The 27,044-nt window shown below is 37.1% G+C and overlaps 1 protein-coding gene across 3 annotated transcripts in view; it reads right to left on the bottom strand.

Moving 5' to 3' along the window:
- LOC106069305 (advillin-like) overlaps window positions 1-21,388 on the bottom strand; it is a 56,185-nt gene extending 34,797 nt beyond the window's left edge. The window contains exon 1 of one of the 3 annotated variants that reach the window (XM_056013853.1): window positions 21,267-21,388. The gene's annotated coding sequence lies outside the window, so the exon portion shown is untranslated. Of the gene's footprint in view, window positions 1-997; window positions 1,022-4,326; window positions 4,419-21,266 lie in introns of those variants that run through there. The other 2 variants (XM_056013857.1, XM_056013854.1) reach the window with 2 other exon arrangements.
- Window positions 21,389-27,044: the final 5,656 nt, after the last annotated feature.

Raw genomic sequence — 27,044 nt, 5'->3', positions numbered from 1 at the left:
TCCCCCATGATTACAGGGGATGGCAGCGGGCAGGATTCGAACCCGGGACCTTAGAGTCTACCGAACGACATTTCAGGGCGCATAGGCTACCACACGACAGGCAAAATTTTCACATATAGGCCAAATAGGAGAGTTAATAATAGTTAAACCAGCTATCAGAGTAACGTCAAGTCTAAATCTCTGAATCAAGAAGACTTGTCTGATGTATCCCACCAAAGTAGGCCTATTCCAAGCATGCCAACAAAATATTTATTTTCTGACTTTTTAGCGTCGTGCATACTGTCCGTCGGTCTGTCTATAAGGTTCAGAGTTAAAAATCAACAACAACAGCAAAAAGTGCTCATTAATAGGCCCCAATCAAAACGGAAAGAAGTTCTAAATCTCGGGATACAACCCTACCCACCGTCCTGCGTGGGCTAGGATGTAATAATCTTCAGTTCTGAAGGAACAAGTGAAACGAAATAAACTTTTGACGAGATTTGAATTCACTAAAAGAGATCTAAACGTCGTAAAAGAGAAAGAGTTTTGAGATTTTAAAAAAAAGTATTCCTGAGCCACGTAGCCTAACTACTATGGTCACGTGGTAAGTAGCCATATTAAATCACGACTTTCATACTCATACGAAATTACTATTCCAAGTCAGTGACGTTGTCGAATAAAAAAAAGTTGTCCCACAGGGTGGGGGGAGGGGGCAGTAAAAAAAAAACAACACACTCTCATTGTGGCCACTGTAACAAAAAAAAAATGACCACATTCAGCAATCCCTCCTGGTCTGGTAAAAAAAAAAACGCAAACAGAACATCTTCATATTAAAAAAAAGCAACACTTTCATAAGGGTATATCTGTATAGGAAACTTCAAATGACGACTACTGATATAGGCTACATGTTTTATCTGACAGACATTTTTTAAGGAACAGAAACGAAATACAATAAGCGTGAAAAAGCATGCAGGTTTACCTGGCAGGTAAAATCTTTAGACATTCAACAATCACCTACCTCTTCGCAAGCCAGACCGACCAAACCAGTAGATCTAGATCAAACCCTTTTTCAACACGAAGTCAACCGGCAAGATTTCGCCTCAGTGACGCATAAATGTCTACTACAAGAGATCAAAGAAATATTCAAATACTGACAAAACTAAAAAGTTTGCAAGAACAACTTTAAGGCGAAATTGCTTAAAACAAAAAAATCGAAATCCAACACTCAATCTTTCTGCCTTATTTCTCTCCCTCCTCCTCTCTTTCTGCCTCTCTGTCAATCTTTCTCTCTCCCTCTGTGAGTGTGTGCCCCCCCCCCCCCCTCTCTAATTTGTTAACTTAGCAAGTCATATTTATTTTTGACACATGGACTCAAGAAATCTGACCGGACTGAAAGCGCGAGTGAGGGGGGAGGAGAGAGAAGTCACTGGTCACCTAAAGTAATTGCCAGGTAGGTCCTTGCCCTGGTCAAGACGTGACCAAACGGAAGACCACGGATTAAAACAGGGCCAGCAGTAGCAATGTGCTTGCAAGTAGACTCTCATGTCACAATCTGGCTATCCATTGTAGCAACTCTGAATAGTGCAAAAGTTAGACCAAGTTTTTGTGAACTGTTACTACTAAAAGCACATTCCTTGTTCTATATGCTAGGACAAATTTATACAAATGTTCCTTCTTTCCTAGTGCTATTGGAGCATGGAATGGGTTGCCTGAGTCAGCCAGGAAAACCAATGACTTGGCAGAATTCAAGTCATTGATTAACATGCATGCCTTGATTGACATAGGGACACGCGTAGAACATTTTTTTTTTTTTTTTGAAGTAACGTCTGTATTTCATAAGATATAAACCAGGGCCGATCAAAACCAGAACATTCTAAAGTTAACTAATTTTTATTATTTCGTACACCTGCTGATTCTGTTTATGCATAAGATAATTAAGGTTTAAAAAAAAAAATTGCTGAGAAAAGATTTAGTCTTACACTACACGCTTGCCTGGCAACTGGCGTGGGAAAGTTGTATAGCCATGGTATGGGAGAGAATGTAGGCGTCAACCTGGCTTTGTCGTAAAGCCTAAATAATGTACCTTTTATTTGTTATTTGTTCAAAACCCATTTTATTTTAAATTTAAGTTAACTTTCAGTGAAAAAAAACAAACAAACAACAACACGTAGTCATGAGCCTGTAATTCGAGTCCATAGGAAATGAGAAATGTTCATATCTTCGACCACTCTAAATATATATTGTAATAACTTAAGTGAGGCAACTCAACGAGACAAAGACGTTTATATACATGGAGACATGACAAACACAAAGGGCATCTGCCTTGAGTACAGAATCTCCATATTGGCTCTCTACTTGGGCGGAAATCGTTAGTCTACTAATGTCAACATCCGACTTGTTTGGTCACAGATAGTGCGCACCTTCTTTCTGCACTATCTTGGATGGCGGTGCGCATGGCAAAGTCATAACATTGCCCCCTTCTTAGAGCTTTTCGTCCCGAAAAGAAACAGTGCAGTGGAGGTTTGACAGTTCAGGTGGAGGTCGATCAGTGGGAGCCACAGGCGGCAGGGAGCCTGTTGTCCACGAAGCCATCTGCACAGTTTTCCGAGGCCGTCGCTTCCTCTTCTTCCAGTTGGCCAGTCTACGTTTTGACCTCATGACGATAGTCTCTGACGCCAGCCACTTAACACAAATGGAGGTTGTGGCGATCACTGTAGTTTCCAGGGCCGTTGTTTTAAGACGCCAAGTCAGCGGACCTTTTCCATGTTCCGGAAGCTCAAAATTGGAACCAGTGAAATCTGCCCATGTGGAGTATCACCAGAAAATGCCGACCACGTCCTCCAAAACTGCTCTCTCTACCAAGAGGCCCGTCCGTATAAGACATTGGCCCCAAATCACCCCAATAGAAAGAAAACTATATGGAGAGCTCCCTGATTTGGAAACCACTGCGCAGTTCATCTCATGTATTGGTCTAGTCATATGAACACTCCAACATTACAATGAGAACGATGAAGAAGAAGAAGAAGAAGAATAACAATATATATATATATATATATATATATATATATATATATATATATATATATATATATATATATATATATATATATATATATATATATATATATATATATATGAATAATCTCTAAACTAGTCAATTCAACGTATGCAATAGTAGCGTTTACCCACCAGCAACTTCCGGTATTTTATTGGCAGACCCCCTTCTCTTTTTCTCTCCTCAACAAAGTGTATTTACGTCTGCCACTATTTTAATTATTGTCTTATTGTCTAATTATTGTCTTCAACATTAATCGATTTTTGTACAAGAATATACACATGGGCAAATTATTCATTTAATATTTTATCGATTTTTTTAGCTGATATGCAATAAATGTTTACGTGCTTTAAACGTGGTGCAAAGGTGTGTCGTTACACAAATATTGCGAAAAAAAAAAGGTTATTGTTTCTAGAAATATTTCATCTTATAGTTTACATGCGTAATTTCAAAAAAAAAAAAAATGCGTCCTACAAATTTCACATGTCAATCTAGTCATGCATATTGATTAATGACTTAAATTCTGCTAAGTTGTTGTTTTTCCTGGCTGATTCAGGTAACCCATCACATTCTCTAATGCACTAGGGAAGAAGGGGCTCTTGTATGAATTTGTCCTAGCATATGGAATAAGAAGTGCCTCTGTCTTTTTGTCTATCTTTTTGTCTTTCTGAAAATTTTATTAGGTTTTCTTTTTTTTTTGGTCTGTATTTGATGATTTAGTGTTATACTTAGTATTGCTACTTTACTTTTTATTCTTCTGTCCTGAAATGTTTCTAAATTTAGTGATTTTACTAATGGTGTTACCCTGATCCCCAAAGAGTCATTAAGTATTACGTTTCATTAACCTACTATTAATTAAGTCCATTCTCATTGAGTTCGTCACAAGAAAAGATTGGCCTCCACAACTTGGCACGTTAAGCATTGTTCCCCCCTCAACATACTAAAGGAAGGGAGGATCCTTCTGGGTCCCCAAAGGCACTACGCCGGACGGCTAAGCTGATTTTTCAATAGGAGTTCATCTCAGGGTCCCCAAAGGGTCATTAAGTATTACGTTTCATTAACCTAGTATTAATTAAGTCCATTCTCATTGAGGTGGTCACAAGAAAAGCGAGGCCTCCACAACGTTCCTGTTCAAGGCATCGTCTTATTAAAACATAGGCCTACAATAGGCCTACAAATACATAGTATAACGATATTGATTCTACGTCTATGTGCTAGAAGTATATATTAAACATGGAGGCTATATGTCAACAAAAATGTTGCACGCATGCGTGTATGTATCAATTATTTACCTTCATCCAGGAGAGTGACATCTCCGTCTCTACACGTACATGTCAACAGGGGCAGAGCACGGACGCGAGGCCCAGGTAGTACACACGGACGTATTTCACGTCTGGTCAGTTGTCAGGGGCGTAGCTGATATTTAGTCTTTTTTTTTTTAAATCAAGCATGGTTCCCCCAACGGAAAACTATCAAAATGTCCTTCAAAGCTGCATACTAGGCTATATCATGAGGCCCGAATAAGACTCTGGCCCCCAAGCCTTCCTATAGAACAAACACCATACGGAGAACTGCCTGATCTGGACACCACTGCGCGGTTCATGTCAGATATAGGATTGCTGATCTGAACTCTCCGACATGTCAAATGAGAACGAATATTATCCCTTAAAGCGCCGAACTGTTTTACAATGAGTGCATACACAATTCTGATGTTTAGAGGCTAAACTACCACACGCGTTTAAAGGGTTAAAGAAGAAAACGTAGTTTTATTGTATCAATGTCTCCAACCAATCACAAGTCGTTGATTGGGTCATGTGACACAAACAACGACATAGGCCAAGGGGTCGCTAGTTCATTTAAAAAACATAAAAGCTTTTGTTTAGTGATGTCTCCCCGCCCGCCGACATACACACACAAGTCACTGCCTCCAACCCCAAAAAAAGTAAAAGATTTACAAGGTAATGTGTGACATTAATGGATTTAAATTTATGACTAGGATGGCTGCCTGGTCGTGCGGTTTGCGCGCTGGACTGTCGTTCAGATTTATCGATGGTCCAGGGTTCAAACCCTGCCCGCTCCCATCCCCCGTCGTCCTGCGGGAGGTTTGGACTAGGAAGTAATTATCTTCAACTCTGAAGGAACATACGAAAAATGTAAAACATTTTACAAACAAACAAACATTAATGTCAACAGGCGAAATTAAAAAACAATAATGAGAATATGAATAAATTAACAAAGTAATACAAAACAAGCTTATCTAAAGGGAAGAGCTCCACATATACAACCATCTTTTATTCATGTAAGATGTATTTCCCATTTTCGATATCTAACAGAATTAATTAATTAACACCATCTAATTAACTAATTTTTTTGACTATTTCATTTTCAGTTAGGGACAATGAATGAATGAATGGGAAATGTGAAAAATAAAGAGTTCAAAATTTGTACAGTACCAGACAGACATACAGACAGACAGAGAGATTCAATATAAGCTTTGTAAAAATACATGAATAAACAAAAATGACATAAAACAAGGTTACAAAAGACAGTTTGAGTGGAAACACAAACTCAAAATCGGCCCCCGAAGAGGTCCACCCAGGCAGGCTTCAATATTTTCAGAAAGAACATCCAAATAAAATTATATCAAAGACAAATGAGAGATAAGAATGGAGAAAGAATGTTAACAGATCTTGTGTAGTGCCCCAACGGTCCCGCAGATCAAAGCATAGGTGTAAGTGAATGTAAAGTTAGATGTGAACCTGGCCTAACTAGTTCCCCTTTTAGACCTTGTGGTCTATAGGGCAGATGTTGTAAAGTTCATCTGTTTTTGTGGCCTACGGTTAGCGAGGGTGTCATGTAGCCAGCACAACGACCAACCGCCTATACTTTTCCCCAACTAATGTCAGGTACCCATTAGAGCTGAGTGGACTCAGAGGCGCCCAAAGATTCCAACGTTGAAAATCCCAGTCTTCACCAGGATTCGAACCCGGGACCCCCGGTTCGGAAGCTAAGCGCTTTACCGCTCAGCCACCGCGCCTCCCTTGGCCTAAATGATGTCTTATAATTGATCTAATTGTTTTGAAAAGTCTCAATCTCTTATTCGAATTCTTAAAAAAAAATATAAAAAAAAAAAATTTCCGCAATAAAAATAAAGTTCAGAAAAATGGAGTTTCTAAGATTACTATTCAATTTAAATTAGGTCTAACTTATAATGCATACTAATTAGCTTTTTCTCTTTAAAAAACTGCTTGCATAACTGATTTTAAAAATTAGATTTTTCGTTTTAAGAAAAAAAAAAGTAGCCGTTGCATCAGAACTTTGAATGGTCTAAAATATTGTGATGTCGGATTTTCAATATCTTTTCTAGTTTACGAGATCTAAACGGGACGGACGGACAGACGGTCAGACATTTCGCACAAAACTAATAGCGTCTATTCCCCTTTCGGGGGCCGCTAAAAATAAAAACTTAGGGAAAAAATGTGTGATGAAGATCTACGAAACAAAAAAAAAACCCACATCGAAATAATGAAAACATACATGACCTTGACCCCGTGACATATCCAAAGAGTTCGGTTAAGGAAGAACGAAGTTGGGGACGAACATCTACGAAGTCGTATCACTTTTTGTTGTATGAATAGTAGAACAGTTTCGGTGTGGATAGCGATTTTTAAAGCACGTTTATCAGAATGGACCTAAAAGGTAAAGACTTTCGACTATAGTTGCCAACAGATCGTCCTTTAAAATTACCGAGTTAGTTTAAAAAACAACAAGAAAAAAACAACAACAAACAAGCAAAATGTAAAAACAACAACAAAAAAAACAACAAAAAACAAGGCTTGTATAAGGGAAAAAACGCACAAATACTGCCATCTCACAATATAGCAAGATTTATCTCCCTTCTCAATGTAAAAAAATAATTAATACCACTAATTGATTGATTTTTTTAAAATTCATACTTTTTTTGTTAGTTAAGGATTTTAACACTGTTAGGTCACTGCTTTTCCATGTGGTTCAATGCACTTGTTGCTTTTTGGGTTGAAAGAATTCTCATATGAAATTCTCCTAGCATTGGGAATAAGAAATCTGCTTTGATCTCAGTGTCTTTCTGTCTTAAAAAATATAGGCCTCCGTGGTGACCGTAAAAATATTAAATAAATCATTTAAAAAAACAAATCGTTTGGGCCAATTAGTGGTGTCGCCAGTGGCAACAACGCTCTGCTCCGTTGCAAATTACGCCTCTGTTCCGTAGCAACAGTGGGCCTACTCTGATCCACAGTAACAACGTCCTGTACACTAGCAACGATACTTAGCTCCGTAGTAAAGACGCCTAGCTCCGTTGCAAAGACGCTCTGCTTTCTTGACACAATTAAAAAAGGCATAAAGCATTTCTCTTTTGGTTCGCGTATTCTGAATAATTTATATTCTACATGATGGACTAAGTATTCTCACACAAACGCAACACGTGGAGAGATTTGCGCTTGACAATTTACATGCATTTTAAAAAAACCACACTTGCGTCTTTATGCAAGTTTATGTAAGACGGCTCTGCACTTCCTGTTAATGTCGCGGCTAATGGCGACTGGCGGAAGACATCATAAATATCAAATGTATATGCTGTAAGGCTTCTTTTGAAATTATTTCACGACATACTCAGTCAAAGGTTCTCGATCAGTTGCCAGGCGTTTTTTTTTTTAATTTCGGTCCAAATAAACAGTCCAATGGAACAGATCTTTTGCGACTTTATCATGCATCTTGGGCAGAGGCTTCGAGGTGCCAGATAGCACCGCGGGGCAAAAATTTGAACATCACTGATCCACGCAATGGCTAGTCATGCAAAAATGGGAGGTGGGGTGAAAAAATATAACGTGTTATAATTTTTAAAAAAATCATTTTTGGTTTGACATTTTAGTGTGTCACTGTACAAAAGACTCAAAACCCTATTACATGTCACGTCGGTCGTCTGCTATGATTTACATCGGTGGTCCTCAGCGCCGCATCGCGCCAAATAAATACAGTGATGGGAAAAGACTTTGCAAAAATGTCAGGAAATTTGTGAACCGGCCTTTCGCATCGACCCAAAGTAAGAAATGGCCGAATTCTTTGTAAAATTAGTAAAATTAATTTTATTGATTAAGCTGAATGTATTATCGCACAAATACATACAACATGCATACAAAGAATTATTGTTTGTACATTTAGATGGGACAACTTTGACAGCTTTTCTTTTTCTGCACATATCAACTAGCTCTATATCTGGTCCAGGCAGTCTGAACATTCAATGATAGATTAATGCTTTAACAGGCAGTAAAGTAGCAATTATACATAAAACACTGAACCATAATCTTCAAAAACAAAATTTAATAAAATACTCTAAAAGACACACAGATAAAGGCACATTCCTCGTTCCATATGATAGGACAAATTTGTACAAATGCTCCTTCTTCCTTAGCGCTATTAGAGCATGGAATGGGTTGTCTGAGCTAGCCAGGAAAACCAGTGGCTTGGCAGAATTTATGTCATTGGTTAATATGCATGACTGAAGTAACGTCTGTATCATATAAGATAAGATAAGACAACTTTAAAGAAAGTGGCGTGTTTCAAAAACAAAACATTGCTTAATTGGTAAACTGATTTTTTTCTTTTGGCAGGAAAATATCAGAAACAATGAAAATATAAAAATCCTTTTTAAAAAAAGAGCGTATCTAAAGGCGAAGAACTTCGTCCTTAAAACTATATCTACCAAAAGTGTCGACGCTATAAGTGACTAGCCTCTTTAGTCACACGAGACGTACAATGTCACAGAGACACAGACAGAGTTCCCTTATCCGATATCAAACAAAATAATTACCAATTGTTAATTGACTTATTGAATATTTTATTTATTGATTCATGTTTTGTTAGGTACAATGAATAATTGTTTAAAGTATCAACTTGATTGGGGAATGTGCCAGAGAGAAATAGCGTTAACAATTATTTTAAGGTGACTAAACCCAACAAATTTAGCCATATCTGTGAATACTGAAGTATTAGTTTCCCTTGTTGATATTGAACATAATAATGAATTACCAATAATTAATTTTCTGATTGGTTATCTTTACTTTAGTGATTTATGACCTGTCTATGTCAATGAATAATTATGCGAAGTTTAATCTTGATCCGAGAATCGGTGTGGGAGAAATAACGTGTGCACACCTTTTACCAGACAGACAGAGTGAGTTGATAGAAGCATTGTAAATAAAATAAAAGCTATCAGCTATTTGAAATAATATATACCACTAGGCAATGATATCGATCTAATGTTACTAATAGTACCAAGTGACCATTGCTGGCTAGTCAATCACTGGCCACGTACTAACGTGTTCCCATTTGGGCCAGTGAAAGAGATATGCCTAATTAATCTCTGGACATGTTAATTAATTAGCACTATGTTTGGATCAAGATTGAGTGACATCCAATGAACGGCATGGATCTAGATAAAAAAAACACGGCAAGTCACAACATTAACACGAGTGCACTAAAAAAGTTACTGCCTGGTATAAATTATTGCATTTAAAACTAGTATTAGAACTAGTACCTTTTTTTTTTTAAACGCGATGGGTTCTGTGCTGAGTTTTTCTTTTTTGAGTTCATGACAACCACTTTTTGGAGATCATGACAATTCCTTCTGGAGTCCAAGACAACCACTTTTGCAGTACGCGACAACCACTTTTGGAGTTCATGATTATATTTTGAAAAACTATAACTCAACCCAGAGTGTTCATTGTGTTTCCAATGAGTTATTTATTAGTATATCAATTTCCATAGATATACATAAACTGTCGAATTTCTATGGAAAATCGTTTGAGGCTGTTTTCGAAATTAGTGGCCACCCTGAGCCCGTCCACCTTTGAAGAGTTTGCAAGCTATATAAGAAAAATTTTAAAAAAACTTATTTCTGACTCAGTTAAAAACAAACAAAAACTCATCTTTGACTTTCTTAATCAATATCATGAAGTGAAAGGTGTAGAATTGGGAATCCCAGTGAAAGCTTGGATCTTCATCTGGGGTTTTTATCCGTGGTTTATATAGCATCTCAGACTCCAGACTGCTTGGCAGAATGTTTAGCATTGAACTTGAAAAGTAAGAGGGGTTAGGTTGTTGAACTGAGCACACGTTAATCACTAGTTATATTTTCACTGGCCAACCACTGGTTACACGTCCACTAGTTGACCACTGGTTACACGTCCACTAGTTGACCACTGGTTACAAGTCCATTTTGTTAACTACTGTTTACATGTCCGATAATTGACCACTGGTTACACGTCCACTAGTTGACCACTGGTTACACGTCCACTAGTTGACCACAGGTTACACGTCCATTTTGTTAACTACTGTTTACATGTCCGATAATTGACCACTGGTTACACGTCCACTAGTTGACCACTGGTTACACGTCCACTAGTTGACCACAGGTTACACGTCCATTTTGTTAACTACTGTTTACATGTCCGATAATTGACCACTGGTTACACGTCCACTAGTTGACCACAGGTTACACGTCCATTTTGTTAACTACTGTTTACATGTCCGATAATTAACCACTGGTTACACGTTGTCTTGTTAACCACTGGTTACAGGGCCATCTGTTAAACCACTGGTTACACGTCCGCTTGTTAACCACTGGTTACACGTTCCACCATTAACAGCCGGTTAAAGAAACATTACCTTCTTCCCACACACACCACTGATTAGTGTGTTGTTTTTTTCTTCTCAAGACTGCGTAAACTAAAAAGATTTTCTATTGTGAGATCCACTTATAATCGATGCTGGGAAGTTGTCTCAAAATGCGAGAACCTTCGAGTCCTATCCTCGGTGAATCCATTAAAGTTCCCGTCCTATCAGCGGAAACTAGCAACAGCTGTCAGCCTTTCACCTCCGACTACCAATCACTCTCGCTTGACGTCTATCTACATCAGTGTTTCTAGATATCTCCTCTCCCCCCAAGGTCCTTTCACTAGACATCTCATTGTTCCATTCATTGTTTGATATAGTGTAGACCTGATCAAAAGATGTTTACATATGAGTAAAACACTCCTTAGGGTCAAATAAGAATAGTAATAATAATAATAATAATAATAATAATGGTAGCGTCTTCGATTACAAAGATTCTGGGGTGAATGGAGTATTTCAGTCTTGCAGTATATAACTACGCAAACCCAGTTGCAAACTACATATTCTGTCGCATCTAATGCAGACAAAGCCGTTGTCTGCGGGGAGTCTATTTAAGCTTACTTTTCGTCTTCTGCGCCTGTCTTCGGCAAAGGGCTTTGTCTATCCCGCGGTTTTCGCGAGAGCTCTCTAACAGTCTCTTTCACAGGATTTACAGGCTATCTTCTGTCAGCTACTTTCCTCTATGCCACTGACGGTGAAATGGCGCCTGATTTATATAGCGCTTCCGGAAAAGGGGGGGGGGGACAACTCCAACTCTGTTATGCTGCCCAACGTTAAGCTTGCAAAAAAAAAAAAAAAAAGAAGATCGCCTTTGGCGTGCGCTAAGTGTCAAAACTGGGCTGAATAAATACACGGCAAAACAATATTACATCAATATATGCTACATTTTTGTCTCTCTCTCTCTCTTTTTTCTCCAACGATTAGGCCATACAATGTAAGACATTCATCAAATAACTCATTATGTCGGGGGGGGGGGGGGGTTCTAGGCAGACGTCTGAAGTACCATGGAGCAGAGTGAAAAGGGGAGCTCTAAGCAAATGTCTAAAGTACCATGGAGCAGAGTGAAAAGGGGAGCTCTAAGCAAATGTCTGAAGTACCATGGAGCAGAGTGAAAAGGGGAGCTCTAAGCAAATGTCTGAAGTACCATGGAGCACAGTGAAAAGGGGAGCTCTAAGCAAATGTCTGAAGTACCATGGAGCAGAGTAAATAGTGGAGCTCTAAGCAAATGTCTGAAGTACCATGGAGCAGAGTGAAAAGGGGAGCTCTAAGCAAATATCTGAAGTACCATTGAGCAGAGTGAAAAGGGGAGCTCTAAGCAAATGTCTGAAGTACTATGGAGCAGAGTGAAAAGGGGGAGCTCTAAGCAGATGTCTGAAGTAGAATACAGCAGGTTCTCTTATAATGCGACTTTGGAAACCAACCGTAAGATGACTAAGTCAAATAACTTTTAATCTGTGTGTGACTATGTGACTACGAGGGCGTGTATTTGCTGTGACTGTCATTGTCAACATAAAAAGCCCCCCCCCCCCATCTTACTTCTCTCAAACATCGTTTGCCCCTTTCGTCTTGACCAGAGTTGAACATTTGTGTAAGTTGAACCTGATAGTCAATTCCCTCTAGCTCACAATAAAAAGAAGTGGACCCCTTATAAGATTCTCATTCCACAAAACGGTACTAACATAAGGGTTAATGATATCTATTCTTCGGCTAGAGACCTATAAATATAACAAACAAAATATTTTAAAAAAATATTTCTCTCTCCTTTTCTATACAAACTATAATAATCAGTAATTAATTAACTAATTGTTTTTTGTTTGTTTTTTTAAACTGTTCGCATGTTGTCATCGACAATGAATAATTGTGCAAAGATTCGACTTGATCCGAGACTGGAAAGAGGGAGAGATGACGTGAAAAAGATTTGTACCAGACCGACACAGTATAGGATAAATAACTATGTGCGCATTTAGAGAGAGAGAGAGAGAGAGAGAGAGCGCGAGAGAGAGAGATTAAACAATATTTAAATGTAATAAAATCGCACATCTATCTTTCTGTCTGACTTTATATTTAGGATGGCTGCCTGGTTGTATGGTATGGCTTCAGACTATCGTCTCGCGTTCGAACCCCGCCCTCTGCCTTCCCCTGCAGGACGTCTGGGCTCGGACGTAATAATCTTCACTTCAAGACAAACGTCCGAAACATTGAGCCCGACTTAAGAGCATGTATCAAGACTAGGATAATCAGCATTAGTCGAAACACTTGGCAGATAGCGCATGCCAATCTAGTCCACATACAACTGACATTACATGAACAAGTTTAAATATATTTCTTTTACAACGCTTGTATTAACTCGCCCTGTACCAGTATAGGCCCCTATTTCTTGTTGACGTTGTTAGTTAGATTTTTTTGACATTTTTTTGACCACCCACACATCCAATCGACTTCAAATTATGAACACAAGCCCATGATCAACTACGATTTACGAATCAATAAAAAAATCTTAACATTTAGTCAATCAATTAGTCATAATTTATCTTTTTTTTTTTTACATAGAATATATAGAGAAAAAAATGCACTTCGCTAAGGGGAGATAAGCCTTGTGTAAAGACTTAGGCAATAAGAATTGAAAGATAGCTAGAGTAAAAATAAATTACTTAAATATAAATGTAAAGATTATATCAAAGACTGTTTGTATATTAAACAGTTATTAAGAAAACTTCCTTAGTGCTATTAGAGCATGGAATGGGTTGCCTGAGTCAGCCAGGAAAACCAGTTACTTGACAGAGTTTAAGTCATCGATAAACATGCATGACTAGATTTGTTAATTCACATCATCCATTGACACCATTTACAGAAATGATTTTTCACAAAGACCAACCGCCATTACTTTTCCCCAACTGATGTCAGGTACCCATTAGAGCTGGGTGGACTCAGGGGTGCCCTAAAGACCCTGAAAGAAAAAATCCCAATCTTCATCAGGATTCAAACCTGGAACTCCCGGCTTTATCACTTAACCACCGCGCCTCCGCATTTTGATATAAGCGTTTCTTTTTTTTTTTTTGGGGGGGGGGGGGGGTTTACATTTTATTTTCTACTTTTTATTTAAAAAAAAAAAAAGACAACGTCAGAAAGGGAGTGACAGACCCGTGTACCAAAGGACCTCATTTTAAACTAAACAGTAGGGTGTGAATGCTGCCCTCCCCCCTCGTGTGCTTATAGATCCATTGCATTCCACTCGTCGATATCTCAAAAGGTGAGATAAACTCTATGAATACATGTGTTGCCTTAGGAGGGTGTGTCGCCAACATCTGTCACCTTATTGACACGGCAATCACCAAAACATGTGGGTGCACGAAGCGTGCTATGTCCTTGACATTGGATGTGAGCAAGAGTGATCAGGAAGTAGGGAAGAAGACAGTATGTTAGTACATCTTTTGAAAAAAAACAACGGCTTTAAATAATGACCTCTTTATCTTTGAAAAGGGCAGTAAATAGTAAGCCAACTGAAATGAACATAAAAACAAACAGAACATGTTCGTTTTGTTTTGTCTATATTTTTTTTTCAAGAGAACTCCCCCCAACCCCCCCCCCCCAACTGTTTTCTGTGTGGACATCATACATGGATGATTCATAGGACATCTGATAAGGATGTTCCCTAACTCTTATGGTCGACACCTTCTAAGAATGTACTATTAAAAAACAAGCTCATTTAATGGCTGTTTAGACGCCGACAAGCCACTGGGTCACACGATATGCTTTGTTCCACGCTCCAGTGGCTGGTAAATTGCTACAGGTCATGGAAGCAGATGACATGCGCATGTTAGCGCTTCCGTTAATTGAGCTATAATGTTGTTATTATTATATATTTTTTTTTATAATAGCTCTATATATGAAGCTATGTAGTGTTCACACGTGTAGGTCCGCGTTATTTTGTCGGTTCACCGCTATTAAAGCATGGAATGGGTTGCCTGGAAAAACACAGAGTTTAATTAATTGATTATCATGCATGACTAGATAGACCTAGGGACACGCATAGGACGTAATCATCATCTTTTTTTTTTTTTTTTTTTTGAAATAACGTCTGTATTTTATAAGATAAGATAATAATGAAAAAAAAAAGATAAACATGTTTGCTCGAGTTAACATTACTTAATAGATATTGTGCTATTTAAAAACCGAACAATATATGGTTCAGTTGCATGTACTCAAATGTCGCATCAAAGTTTCTTTTATAAAATATAAAATATAGGTCATGCCTCTCCCTCCCTTTCCGTGTAACCAATAGCACTGACGTTCTAACGCTCTGACAGAAGAACTCAACACATTGATTTAAGACCTGGGACTATAAGGATCACAAGTCTTTTCAAAACTACACATGGAAGTAACTGGGCCAATGATAGTTGCCTCTTTCATGTCATTGACACCAACAAGTAGGTTACACAGAAACTCCAAAACTCGAGTTCTATTTTTTTAAGTAAACACTTGGCGATGAAATTACGTCGACCGCCTCCAAGTCTGAATCCATTCGTCGTCAGAGGGGAATCTACACATTTTCCACAGAAGAGTTAAAAATAACAGTAAACAAAAAGGGGGGGGGGCGGCGATGAGATTAAAACGTGTTTTGGCATGTGGGTGTACGCTGGTGTTATGGGGAGGATAAACGATTAAAGAAAGAAGAATGGGCAGTGGCGTCGCAAAGGGAGTGCGAAGGGTGCGGATCGCACAGAGTGACACCCACTCTAGAGACGCCTATGCGTATGGATTACGAGTCTTACGACAAATTTAGAACAACTTGAGTAAATTATTCGCCTCCTCAAATGCTCAGACTCTAAGTTACCTGACATAAGGTGGAGAAAGTACAAGTGGTTAGTCGTTGTGCTGGCCAAAGTGGCCATATGGTATTCTCGCTAACATTCAAACATAAGACCAGATAGACTTTACATCAACAGCCCTGAAGACCTTTCCACTGGGGGATCATAAATGTGGATCAGACAATTTCAAAATACATATAGAGACTTTGAAACAGAGTAAATCGTTGTAGAATAAACGACGTAAAGATGATAATTTAAGAAGTCGACTTCCCTCTTCAACGTCAAAGATGTAGCGCAAGGCCGGCCTCACACATTTCGGGGCCCAATTTAATGGATGCTTGCGAGAGTCCTCTTCTATTTTGTTTTTCAGTGGCGTAGATAGGGATCAGGGGTTCCGGGGGCTTACCTAGTTAGGGCCCCTTGCATTTTGAAATTCGACATCTTGACATGAGATAATGGCGTAACATTTAATATAAAAACTATTTACGGACACTGATTTGGGGTACCCTTCAAGTAGGGGCCCGGGGGGGGGGGTTCAAATTTGGACCACTGATTTATTTCAATAATAACTATTTAAGTATTACTATTAATTAGATCATTAAATCAACACCTATCATAGAACAGCCATATAGGCATAAGCAATAGGTGCCAGTGGGTTAACCGTATGTTTGGAAAGAACATCAGAGATCATGTTTGAAAAGAACAGTATAGATCATGTTTGGAAAGAACATCAGAGATCCTGTTTGGAAAGAACAGTATAGATCATGTTTGGAAAGAACATCAGAGATCATGTTTGGAAAGAACATCAGAGATCATGTTTGGAAAGAACATCAGAGATCCTGTTTGGAAAGAACATCAGAGATCCTGTTTGGAAAGAACATCAGAGATCCTGTTTGGAAAGAACATCAGAGATCATGCTTGGAAAGAACAGTATAGATCCTGTTTGGAAAGAACATCAGAGATCATGTTTGGAAAGAACATCAGAGATCAAGTTTGGAAAGAACAGCTAGATGAAACACAACCTTAAAAAAGATGAAAAGAATTTAGTTGCAGTCCATTGTGAAGAAATCAATTCAGCCAATTTTCAACAAACTATCAAATCTTTTTTCTAAAAGAGTTTTTACTTTTCAATTACACACAACAGATGTCACCAATCAGTTTCACTCATGTTCATGGTATTGACTTAGAAAGGGGAGAGAATGGGATGTCAATGATTTACTTCATTTAACAAATACATTTGTGGCTAAAAATGTATTTGCAGTCGCAATATAAAATCCTTTCTATAAAGAACAAGCCTAAAAGATTTGGCAGAAGACGAAACTTTCTTTACTTCCTCTAAATTGGAGAATTGTATATTTATATTTGAAGGAAAAAAAAATATTTCTAGCTGTGCAAATTCTACTAAGTCCACTTGAGTTTCTAAAATTTTTTAAATAGTGTTTCTTTTTGATAATATTGATATTACTTACAGTATCAGAATATAACGTTCATTTTCAAAACTTCCGGTTAAATGTTCCATGTCAATACAATCTTTATGATTCTAATAAATGAATAGAGTGATTACATCAGAATAAGTTACTGGTCTAATTAACCGTACTTGACTGTATATATATAAAGCAGGTAAAGAAGTTTATTTATTTTTATGGAAAGTGAGTGTGCAATAACATCATCATGAAGACCAACTGACACAAAGTCAGGTATCTCAGTAAAATGTAATGACACTATAGTATTTTCAAATCTTGAATAAGTATTCCTGTCTACACCAAGACTCAAACCTAGGATTTTAATCACAGCAAACAATAACTCAACCCCCTATGTACATCTTAACATCTTAAATTGATCAATACAAAATGGAAATGAGACTTACTACTAATTACAGTAAAAAAGTTTTTTTTATATTAGGGGACATTGGAATTGTTATTCATTTCATTGCATTGTAAGAACTGTCAAGTTAGATACTGGTAAATCTATGAGTTAAATACTGTATATTTTGGTTTTCTATAGTTATAATGCTTTGCTTATTGTTAGAAAAATTTCCTAATGGATAATAAAGATTATTATTATTATTATTATATCTATAGGCACACATGACACTATGATCCAGTTGAAAGTATATTTTCCATTAGCCTACTTTAGATGTTCATTGTGTATGTGACTGGTATGAAAGTATTATTCTACTAATAAGCCATCCAGACATATCTATTACCACAGTTTAAAGGAAAAGATGGCTCTGCATTCCATTAATTACCTGGACAAAAAGATATCTAAGATTTATAATACAAATTTGTAAGCGTTGATCTTATCAGACAAGGCAGACATGAACACAGTGGATGATGTATGGACGACTACAATGTCATATGAGGATATGAACATTTTTGACAAGAATGACAAAACACAGTGAATAATTGCAGAAATGTCGACAAAAGGTCATATGAGGAAATGAGTTTTTCCCAGATTATGCAAAATGAATTTTGTTCAGTAAAAGAATGCAATTGAGTAGTGAAAAGATGATTTCCATTAGGTGTTTGTTGAAACTTGTATTAAACCAGATCATTTTGACTGCATGAGGGCTGTTAAGAAAATATACAATATACTAAAATAATTATTTATTTAGATTCACTAGAGATTTTTAATTATTGGTAGGCCTCATATTAAACATCTATGTTTTAAAAAAAGAAGATGTCAGTAATTTAAGCCCCAATGATGTGTAATGCACTAATTGTAAGACAAATTTACTTAAGGGATAATAAAGATTATTATTATTATAAAGAGTAGATGATGTGTGTGTTTTATTTCAAGACATTGTTTGTCTTGACAGATTGTAATGTATAGTGTCAATATCGATGTCTCAACAATTTTACTTAAATCTATTAATTCTTTTACAAGTTAAAAGTGTAAGGACAAAAATTAGTCATAACAAAAATGTAAACAAAAATAAAATAAAAGTGATCATTGCAAGAATAACCACATTTCAAAGGCCAGTTAGAAATTGGATTAATTTGTTTTTATTTTTTTATTAACTTTTTTTTATTCAAAAGATTTTTAATTTTTATATATTAACCCAAAAAAATAAATAAATGAAGAAAAAAAGAACCCAACTTGTCTGAGTTGAATATAATATTTGGTTTCTAATCCAAATCAATGTAGGCCAAAAACCATATGTAGGCAAGACCTTATTTTAGATTTGGAACTCGATCTAAATACTTAGACCTAAATTTGATATTAATATCAAATGAAAAGAGTTAAACTTTGAATTTCATTTTGTTTTCTACATCTAAAAAAATGTATGAAAATAATGGTGAATGAAAGAAGATGAATGACATTATTCTATAAATCTATCCATTACAACTTAAGGTGTTATGTCACAAAATTCAAGAATTAGTTTTTAAACATATATTGGTGCATAGTTAGTTAATTTTTTTTATTGAAGCAATGTATAGGTTTATAGATTCTAAAATCTAGGTCTAAGTGACTTGAACTCAAGTCTATATCTACTCTAGAATATTTAGAGATCTACATCAATAATATACTGTATTAAACTACTTGTAGTACTAATGTTACAACTAGATCTAGACTAGATATACTGTATTAAACTACTTGTAGTACTAATGTAACAACTAGATCTAGTTTTTAGATCTAGATTTATATATCATATATATATTAGTACTGATCTAGAGTTAGCTGATGAACCATAGTCGTTCTACGAATGAAGGAGGCCAATATGATATATAGCCTAATATAGACTTTATATATTTTGCTTCTAGTCAATTAAGTAATACTTAAATACTAGAACTAGTAGTAGATCTAGATCAATATTCTATAGACAGTGGACTATCTATAATAAAATCAGTTACAGTCAATATACTTCTACTGACTCTGGTTCTAGAAAATCTAGTGATTTGTTTGTAAAATGTTTTACATGTTTCGGATGTTCCTTCAGAGTTGAAGATAATTACTTCCTAGTCCAAACCTCCCGCAGGACAACGGGGGATGGAAGCTGGCAGGGTTTGAACCCTGGACCATCGATAAATCTGAATGACAGTCCAGCGTGCAAACCGTACGACCAGGCAGCCATCCTAGACTGGGTCTAGGTCTAATATTTGCTGTAACTTTAGATTGTGGGACCCTTTAAATCATTGTAACAATATTATGCAAGATCATCATATTGAGCATGGATAATGATATGATTATGGTTAGATCAGTTCTTTATTTGTAAAAAGAATAGGTGCCGGTACTCAGTGATGGATTGCCTAACTTTTAACTACTAATAAATTAATAATAAACAATAAAATACAAGAAAAATAATATTTCTTCCCCACACTGAAAAAAGGTGCCGGTATGCCGTATCAGTGGACAGTGTGTACCATCACGAAAAAAGCATTGGTAAGATCTAATTAAAAAATAATAAAAGCCTTGCTTAAGAAATTGAGCCTTTTGACTACTAGACTTAATTTTGAAAAAAAATTAGTTATTATAAATGTCTGTAAAATGTTTTACATGTTTCGGATGTTCCTTCAGAGTTGAAGAGTATTACTTCCTAGTCCAAACCTCCCGAAGGACAACAGGGGATGGGAGCGGGCAGGGTTTGAACCTGGGACCATCGATAAATCTGAATGACAGTCCAGCATGCAAACTGCACGACTAGGAAGCAATAAAATCTAAGTCGACTAAGTTAGTAAGTTACTAGATCTAAATTTAAGCATAAACTTCTAGATTTAGATCTATAGTATGATATAGAGTCTAGTATAATATTTTTATCTTATCTTATATAATACAGACATTACTTCAAAAAAGATGATTACATCCTACGCATCATGCATTTAGTCATGCATATTAACCAATGACTTAAATTGTCTTAAATTCTGCCAAGTCACTGGTTTTCCTGGCTAGCTCAGGCAACCCATTCCATGCTCTAATAGCACTAGGGAAGAAGGAGTATTTGTACAAATTTGTCCTAGCATATGGGACGAGGAATGTCAATGTGCCTTTATCTTTGTGTCTTTCAGAGTATTTTATTAAATTTAGTATTTGTATTTGAAGATTATTATATACTAGATGATAGATCTAGATTATAATTTATATATACTATATAGCAGATCTAGACTCCAGACTAGAATTTTAGAATCTAGAAAAGAATAAGAATCTATTCTTTATGATAGTATATCATATATGATACACATGATTATTATGATATAATATCATGAAGACATAGTAATCATTATAATTATCATAATTAACTTGTTATTATTTGCCATTATTTCAATATGACAATATGTTGAATATGAATATAAATAATATAATAAATTTGGTGTAGACAATGTTACATGTAGATCTGTAGGCCTACTTATAATTATTTCAGTCCCCTTCGTCAAAGATTAAGATATAATTTAGTAATCTATGTGGATTAAATGAGAGAGAGAGAGAGCGTGGAAAACGTTGATGCTGGAGTAATAAGACTGGATAGACCTGATATTCCCAAAAGCATTTCATTGACGCCATATTTGTTTACACATAGTCACCATTTTTTAGGAGCGAGTCGTTTCCCCTAGCCTGTAGACCTAAATAGATTTTTTAAAGATATTATTTTCTATCATGGATTTTTTTTTTACTGGAATGGTGATAATTTGTTTATATTAGCCCAGATCTAACACTCAAATATCTTCTAAACCTAAAACAGCACACAATGTAAGAATAATTTAAATATTATCTCTTACCTTTTAAGTCAACAAATTATCCCGAAAAGATAAGATATTTTATTTACTCCGAGCGAAGAGAATTATGCGACACGAGAGTCACCGGACCAGTAGGTATGCTGTCCCGGTGGCTAAAAATAGAACAGCTCCCAAATAGCCAGCCTAAAAAAATATAATTTGGTCTTGGTGCCTAACCGGTTTTTCTCTATGACAAATACAGATGGAGAGCGAAAAATAAATAGTCTACATTTATTGAAGAAAAAAGAAAAGCCAAATGGGCGCGGTTGTGTTGTGTTAATCAGTCAGTGGGGGGGAAAACTATTTTCAGTTATTTTATAATTGGGCTTTTATTTCTTTCTGTTTAGTTGGAGCATTCATGTGTGTATATACAGGCTAGTGCTTTATCAAGACGGTAGACCTCTTATAAACTGATTGCGACAGACTGTTAAAAAAAAACACACAGCATACAAGTTCCCCTTTCAGACTATTAGTTGGGGCTGGGGGAGAGTAATAACTGTAGGCATAGTTTTATTTATTTATTTTGTTTTTACTTTAGTACTCATTTTATAACATTGGCGACTCTTCAAAATGAACAGGCGTGTCTTGGAGAAATAAGAAAGGGTTGGGGACTTTGCAAACTATAAGTTTGCGACATTATTCTAAGAAAACAATAATTGAACTAGCTGAAACTGGTTTTGTCCTGATGGTCCTGGCAGGACTTCTCAGCCTCAACGTGGAGCTTGATCGTTAGAGAACGATAAAGCCAAAAGAGAAGCATAGGAATGAAGTTCATTGCATTTGCGGAGATGGAAGAGAGGCCTAACAACCCTGTAAATATCCACACACCGCTACTTAAGGGGCCGTTTTATGGAGGACAACAATAAGGCTGATGTGGTAAAGAGAAGGAATATGGGGGAGTTTCTCTTGTGTGCTCGGTCTTCGGTCTCGCCTCTTGCCCCAAGGTTTTTTCAATATGAGCCATCGGTAATAAATTTACATCTGCTTGGTTGGATCCCTCCCAGACAGTAGTTCAGGAGGCGAGTTTCTGTTGTCCTAAAATCTTAGGCTCAAGTCTTACAATTACAAAAATAGATAAATAGATAGATAGCCAGACAGACTAGGTAGATAGTTAGACAGACAAACAAACTAAATAGATAGATAGATAGATAGATAGATAGATAGATAGATAGATAGATAGATAGATAGATAGATAGATAGATAGGAAGGTAGGTAGACACATAGAGAGACAGACATTTATGTAAGTTTTGTATTGTTTACTGGTGACTATTCTTATCCAAATTTTAATTACGTACACAATTGGGAGATTTAAAAGGGGGTGGGGTGGGTGCCGACAGACTATGCCGCACCGGGTGCCTGGCATTCTTGATTATCCCCGTGTACCAATAAAAATACTAGTATTTTGAATCGGTATACACGCAGAAGTTAAAACAACACACACACACACATACCATTACCTTAGTTTAGGTGTAACCAAAAACAACGTGTTTCCTGGTTTCCGTTGTATGTTGTTATTTGGCTATGTGTTTGTTTGATAGGCATAAACAGAACGTTACGTGTGCAGTACGAGACTAGTAAGGCCAGAGCTACATTCTATGTATATCACTCATCCATTGTAGTGGGTATGAGAATATCTGGAGTGTAATCTTATAAAACTAAACGCAAACAAGCGAGTAGGTGATAATGTAAGGGAAGCAATCCGGACCTTCTTTCCCACACTTAAGATTGCCAAATTTTAAAATTATAAATTTACAATTATATTTACTATGATTCTCAAAGAGAGAAAAGCGGTTCATTTAGAAGCTCCTAAGTGTTCATCTTGTATGTGGCTGACTGGTCGTGCGGTATGCGCGCTGCATGGACTGTCATTTGGTCGTCTCGATGGTCTCGGGTTCATACCCTGCCTGCTGCCATCCTTCGTCGTCCTGCGGGAGGCTTGAATTAGGAGTAGATTATCTACAACTCTGAAGGAAGATCCGATTCATTTAAACCATTTAAAAACATTTTACACTAAAATCTCCGCAATGTTAGAACCACCTCTTTAAACTTGCTCAACTGTTGGCAACTGTTTTGATTTTGTTTGCAAATTTGTGTTAAAATAGTTGTTAAATCAGCCATCCTGCCATATCCTATTGATGCAAGGAAAAAGACCTACACACATAATAAGATTAATAGTAGGCCTTTTGTTCTATTGTTAATATCCTCAATTTTCCTCGACTCAAATATATACCCCTCTTTAACCTAAATATATTAAAAAATCTTTTATATACACCGGGGTATTCCATTCGCTTGAAACAAGCTCATTGATAGGCTTCTTTTTTTTCTTTTTTAATAGAATTAGCGAATAGTTTCCGTCGCGTTTCCGAATATAGAAATGCTGCGCTGGAGACTCCAAATAACAAGTCAGAGGAAGAGTATAATGATGTAAACTCTGCATGCTTCCTTCTTATTGTAGAATGTAAGATTCAATCTTTATTTGTTCTTTTCTGACATGAAAAATTGTTATTATTATTTAGGTCAGTTCAGTTGACATTTTTTAAAACTAAAGTATTATTATTTGTGTCATATTTTTTCAGGTTGTTGTTTTTTAACATGTGTCTTTTCTGACGTGAAAAATTGTTATTATTGTTTAGGTCAGTTCAGTTGACATTAAAAAAAAACAAACTAAAGTATTATTATTTGTGTCATATTTTTCAGGTTGTTGTTTTTTAACTTTTGTCATTGAGTAGCAGACGTAAACATAATTTTATCAGAACTCTGATAGGCTGGTCGTGTGCTTGCTTTTAGATCCATTGAAAAGAAGGGTCAGCATTTTCTCGCCTTGGCTTCCTTGCATGACAATCATATTTCTACGTCATCACCCACATTTTTTTTTTTAATTCCATATCCAGGATTTGTTTGGGGCACCGCTGTCAACTCTTTCACAACATCGCGCAATTTGTGTTGCTTCTCTGCTGTTCTCAATCAGGGCGCGAAGGGTTAACAGACCGACTCCTTGATCAAAGTCAACCCAAAGCCCCCCCCCCCCCCCTGGTTCATGGCTCGCGCACGAGGAATTACGCCGATTGCTTGTTTTTTGCACTGTATACAGAAAATAGCTTGTCTAAATCTCTGGATAGAGAAAAGCTCCAATGTCAATGAGCTGCTTACTCTGTGCACATAAATATATCATAAGACAGTTTTGTTTCCCCGCAGAAGGCAGTCTGACTAATTCCCAAAACAGTTAACATCTGAGGATGAAACGGGAATTACATGATTTCATTGATGTTCTTAGACTTAACAAATGAAAATTGTGGACTTTTAGCGCTTTTCCATTTCATTAACACTAGCGTTAATATTTCTTTGTACAATCTTAATATAGTGTTTTTTACAAAGCTTATATCAACGTGCTTTGTTTGTCTGTATGTCTGTCTGTCTGTCTGGTAAAAGGTTTGTACATGTTTTGTTATTTCGCCCACACTCATTCTCGGATCAAGTTGAAACTTTAAAAAGCTATTATTTATTCGTAACAAAACATGAATCAATTAAAAAAACAAATAAAATTAACCAAATTAGCCAATTAATTATTTTGATTATCGAATAAGGGGAATAACCTCTGCATTATTGAGAGATATAGTTACAAGAGCGGAGTTCTATACCTTTATTTTAAAGGATTTTAGAAATATTTTGCATGTTTTAAAGATTTAAATAAACATTTATCCATGACATGTTTTCTTTTAAATAAAATACAGACTTTACTTAAAAAAAATGATGATTACGTCCTAAGCGTATCCCAATAGCCCAGGTCAATCTAGTCATGCATGTTTATCTTAAAACTTAAACTCTGCCAATTCATTGGTATTCCTAGCATATGGAACGAGGAATGTGCTTTTATCTTTTTTTAAGTTTTGATTTTGTATTTAAAGATTATGGAATGGGTTGCCTGAGCTAGCCAGGAAAACCAGTGACCTGGCAGAATTTAGGTCATTGGTTAATATGCATGACTGAATGCTTGATGCGTAGGACGTGATCATCTTCTTTTTTGAAGTAACGTCTGTATTATATAAGATAAGATACGATTATGGTTCAGTGTTTTAATGCATCGAAGCTTCCATGCAGTTCTAATGACTTTTCAGATACGTTTCAGCCACAGCTCTCGGAGCTACGGGACATTCTAGCAAAGACGTGTATGGGTTCCTCCAGGGGGAGGAGATTTGGGTTGCCCCTTAGAGCGAGCAGTGAAAAACAGTCCAGACATGAACATTGAACTATGAATCGATCGAAAGATCAGTTAATTCAACCACTCGCTCGTATGGGCAGGGTTTAATCCACGAAAGTGGAGTGAGGCAGGAGACCTTTTTTTTTAAAGCCACCAGTTTAGGGCCCGCAAATTTTGATGGCTTGACCCTCCACTAGTCTCCAGGGCGGCGGCTGGTCTGTTCAGCATTATCTAAAGCAGTTCTACTGACTTTTCAGATACGTCTCAGCCACACCTCTCGGATCTACGGGACATTTTCGCAAGACGTGTACCACCGACACCTCTCGGAGCTACGGGACATTCTCGCAAGACGTGTACCACCGACACCTCTCGGAGCTACGGGACATTCTCGCAAGACGTGTACCACCGACACCTCCGACTCTCTGCAGTGTCGGAAACGGGCATCAAAATTTGGCCGGTAGGGGCAAAATATGCAACAATGGAACAGTGCAACGTTCGCATCTGTGTTATTATCGATTGTTCCGGCCTTATTTAGCCTCGGTCGGGGAATATCTCGGATGGGGCGGCGCATGTGCTGCCAGACTTCCGTGGTTTTATCGGATTTAAACCACTTCGCGTGTACCCACTCTCGTATAGCAGCCGTAGTCTGTTGCTACGTATTTGGGGGCTCAAGTCATGGGCACGGCCAACGCTCTTCCACGAGCTAAAGCATCAGATGCGTCATTGCCCCTCACGCCGCAATGTAATGGCGCCAACTGCATAAAGGCGACAGCTCCGTTAAACCGGCGGGTGTTATCTGCGGCCCCGAGTGCCTCTTTTAACATTTGTTTCTTTTCCCCCAAGACAGAACTCCAGAAAGGTCCTGCGTTACATGTAAGCCCAAGTTTTACTAAACCCAAGTTTGTAAAATGTTTTACATGTTTCGGATGTTCCTTCAGAGTTGAAGATAGTTTACTTCCTAGTCCAAACCTCCCGCTGGACGACGGTGGATGGGAGCGGGCAGGGTTTGAACCCTCGACCGTCGATAAATCCGAACGACAGTCCAGCGCACAAACCGCACGACCAGGCAGCCATCCAAGTTTGACGTCATGCACTTAATTTCTTCACTTTCTGTCACTTATACCAGTGATTCGCAACTTTTTCCTTCTTATCTGATATTTCACAGACGTTACTGAAAACAAAAAAAAGAAGATAATTACGTCATACTCATTTCATGTGTCAATCCAGTCATGCATGTTAATCAGGGTCTTAAACTCTGCTAAGTCGTTGGTTTTCCTGGCTAATTCACGCAACCCATTCCATTCTCTAATGGCACTAGGGAAGAAGGAGCACTTGTACGAGTTTTTTTCTAGCCTATGGAATAAGATAAGTACCTCTATCTTTGTGTCTTTCTCAGTATTTTATTAGGTTTTGTTTTTCTATTTGTAAATTAGTGTTTTATGTATTATAGCGGAACACTATGCTTGTTGTTTTTTTTTTTGAGAGATTAATTCAGGTGGTGGAATCCCTATTCAGGCTTGGCGGAACACTATGGTTCTGCGAATCACAGTTTGGGCAACACTCAAACAGTTGAAATGTGAACT

The sequence above is a fragment of the Biomphalaria glabrata genome, chromosome 16, assembly GCF_947242115.1.
Source record: "Biomphalaria glabrata chromosome 16, xgBioGlab47.1, whole genome shotgun sequence".
Lineage (NCBI taxonomy): Eukaryota > Metazoa > Mollusca > Gastropoda > Planorbidae > Biomphalaria > Biomphalaria glabrata.
The sequence above is the reverse complement of the archived record's forward strand: the minus strand, read 5'-3'. Positions and strand labels throughout refer to the sequence as shown.